This window comes from Hylobates moloch, unplaced genomic scaffold, assembly GCF_009828535.3.
Source record: "Hylobates moloch isolate HMO894 unplaced genomic scaffold, HMol_V3 SCAFFOLD_14, whole genome shotgun sequence".
Taxonomy (NCBI): Eukaryota; Metazoa; Chordata; class Mammalia; order Primates; family Hylobatidae; genus Hylobates; species Hylobates moloch.
This window is the reverse complement of record NW_026652289.1, coordinates 13,777,959-13,781,509: the sequence shown is the minus strand read 5'-3', so window position 1 is coordinate 13,781,509 and position 3,551 is coordinate 13,777,959.

Genomic DNA, 3,551 nt, shown 5'->3' with positions numbered 1-3,551 from the left:
GCTTTATATGTGGGCATACTTCCGGGATCTTGCATTCCTTCTCCCCGATTCCTCCCTGGGTGTGGGCTGTCCACATGCCATGCTTGAGCCCACTCGCCCAACTCCTGAGATCCTATCAGGAAGCTGCTGACCAGTTTTAGGTGTTTTCTATCCATTGGGATTCTGCCTTTTCCTGGCGCCGCCTGTGACCAATTATTACTTTAGAGAGACAGTTAACAACAGCCTATCACTTGATGGTTGCCCAACACTCCTGGTGTATGCGTAGTGGGACCCCTCTCCTGCCTTGCTCATACCTGACTAGCTACCCATTATAACAGTATTAGCCAGCTTGGTCTGCCCAAGTAGCCCAAAGTCCCATAGAGTAGGTGTCTTAACAGAAATATGGCCGGGCGTGGTGGCTCATGCCTATAATCCCAGCACTTTGGGAGGCCAAGGCAGGCTGATCTCCTGAGGTCAGGGGTTCGAGACCAGCCTGGCCAACGTGATGAAACCCTGTCTCTACCAAAAATACAAAAGTTAGCCAGACGTCGTGGCGCATGCCTGTAATCTCAACTACTTGGTAGGCTGAGACAGGAGAATTACTTGAACCCAGGAAGCAGAGGTTGGAGTAAGCCAAGATCACACCACTGCACTCCAGCCTGGACAACAGAGCAAGACTCTGTCTCAAAAACAAACAAACAAACAAAAACAACAACAACAACAAAAACAAATGTATTTCCTCACAATTCTAGAGGCTAGAAGTCCAAGATCAAGGTATAAGTGGGCCTGGTTTCATTCTGAGGCCCCTTGCAACTGTCAATGGCCGTCTCCTAGCTATGTCTTCACATCATCTTCTTTCTGTGCCTCGGTGGTATCCCAACCTCCTCTTCTTATGAAGACACCAGTCATCTTGGATTAGAAACCATTATCATGGCCTTTTAACCTAATTATCTCTTTAAAGATCCTATCCCCAAATACAGTCACATTCTGAGATACTGGGGGTGAAGGCTTCAACTTAGGAATTTGGGGGAGCACAATTCAGCCCAGAATAGTGGTGTAATTTGCACAGTGTTGTACACCCCTGGGAGGCATGTGTACAGCAGTGTACACAGAAACATCTGGAAGTACACAGGTGGGTGCATGGTGTGGGGGATGTCTGTGATATTTTGATATAAGAATCATGTAGAGTGATGTGTCACTTCACAGCGGGGATACATTGTGAGAATTGCATCGCTAGGTGATTTCGTCATTGTGTGAACACCAGAGAGTGTACTTACAGGAATCTAGAGGGCACAGCCTACCACGCACCTCGGCTGAATGGCCTAGCCTATTGCCCCCAAGCTACAAACCTATTGTTACTATGCTGAATACTGTAGGCAATTATAACACAATGGTAAGGATTTATGATAGTATTATGATATTATCAGTATTAGATATAAACATATCTAAGCATACAAAATGTACAGTAAAAATACACTATAAAAGGTTTTTTAAAAAATACTACATCTGTATAGGGCCCTTACCATGAATGAAGCCTGCAGGCCTGGAAGTTGCCCTGCATGAGGCAGGGAGTGGTGAGTGAATGTGAAGGCCTAGGACATTACTGGACGCTACTGTAAACTTTATAAACACCACACTTAGCCTATACTAAATTTATTTATAAAATAAAGTAAATATGCAATGATGTTATGTTGGCTACAGCGTCACTAAGTGATAGGAATTTTTCAGCTCCATTATAATCTTATGTGACTACTGTTCTATATGGAGCTGGTCATTGGTGGAAACATTATCAGTCAGCATTTGACTGTATTTGATCTTTGTCCCTGGTAGCACAGAACTCATAAAACCTGCAATATCTGAGTAATGGGGTAAGAGGAGCATCTTCTGTTATTCAGCATAAGCCACTTTCAACTCTACCTGAGTTTATGCTAATGACGTGGGGGCTGGTTGTCAGAGGAACCAACCATATATTAGAGGGTTGCAATGTTCACTCACACCCTGGAAAGGGGAGAGAGGCTGGGGATTGAGTTCATTCACTGATAGCCAGTGATTTCATCAATGGTGCCCACATAATGGAAATAATCATAATCTAGATGGCATAGCACATGATAAAACCCTACAAAAACCCTCCTCGAGGAGGTTCCGAGAACTTCCAAGTTGCTGAACACGTTGAGGTGCTGGGAGGGTGTGCACCTGGATCAGGCGTGGAAAAATCCGTGCCCCTTCCCACACCCTGCCCCATGTGTCTCTTCCACGTGGCTGTTCCTGAGTTGTATTCTTTTATGACAAACCAGTCATCTAGTAAGTGAACTGTTTGTCCTGAGTTCTGTGTGGGAGGCATTCTAGCAAATGACATAGTGTCAGGATTGAGTTACATTGTAGGACACCCAGCCAGTGTCTGCCAAGAATAAGAAATTGCTTGGTATGGAAAAGCCCACACGTCTGGTGTCAGAAGTGTAGGGTGTAGTGGGACCAGGGGTTTTATTTTACTGTTCAAGTGGATCTTTCACCCCTCCCTTTGGAAACGCAAGAGCCTCATTCCTCCCCTTCTGGTCAACTGAACTACCCTCAAAGTTCTCCCCAGGGAATGCCTCAGGTGTGGCAGTCCTCGGCAAAACCAGCAGAGGGGCTCAAGTTATCTGGGTGGACTGTCTACACTGTCAATACCCAGCTTTATTCTGACAGTGTAGACCTGAATCAAGAACACAAGAAAGCTGGGCGTATTGGAGGGAAAGGCCCCGTAAGCTGTGTGTTTTGGCTTCCTAATTCTCAAAGGCTAAATTCTAGGGTTCCTCTCACCTGTGGTCCTGCTCATTCCAGATGTTCAGAATGTTCCTCTTGTTAGTGTCTGAGGATCTTAGAAGAGGATGTATAATTTGGAGTCAAACCCTACAGAAACCCAGAAGAATCTGCGTCACATGTGGTATCAGCCAAGAGCTGAGTGGACTCTTTCCCAAGAGCTTGAACTACATGTGGTCGTAGCCCAGATAAACAGCCTTTTGAGTCTGAACAAATGCAGCCACTGGTTGGTTCTTGGGGGCTTAGATATAAGCGGAGAGGTGCACTCTGTTGGGGCAGGGGGCTCTCTTTTGGTTTTAATTAACTGGCTATGAGTACATGACAGAGGTTTACAAGTGCAAGTTCATGGCTGACATCACTCAATTTCTGCCCTCAGATATTGAATCTAAGCCAGCAGTTTGGTGGTTGCTCAATAGCATCAAGAATTGCTTAAATGTAAGTCAAGGGCACTGTCAGGCTTACATTTTGGTTCTTTTAACTTTTCAAGTATTTAAGGCAAAAAGCGATTGTCTTTCCAGCCCTATTGGGCACCTTCTAAGGGGCCCTGGGCCACTATTTCCCACCCAACTCCCTGTCCTTACACAGAGAGGGATCCTAGGGCTGCCCTGGAAAGGCGTTCTCCCGCCTCTCTGCTCTGTTTGCTTTGGAGTTTTATCAAGAAGGGGCAGGATGGGAAGCTCTGCTGGATGCTGGCGTTGTGAGGCACACCCCCCCTGACCTTTCTTCCAGCCAAATAGCTCTGATAAGTGGGCAGACCTTGAGCCTAGAGACCC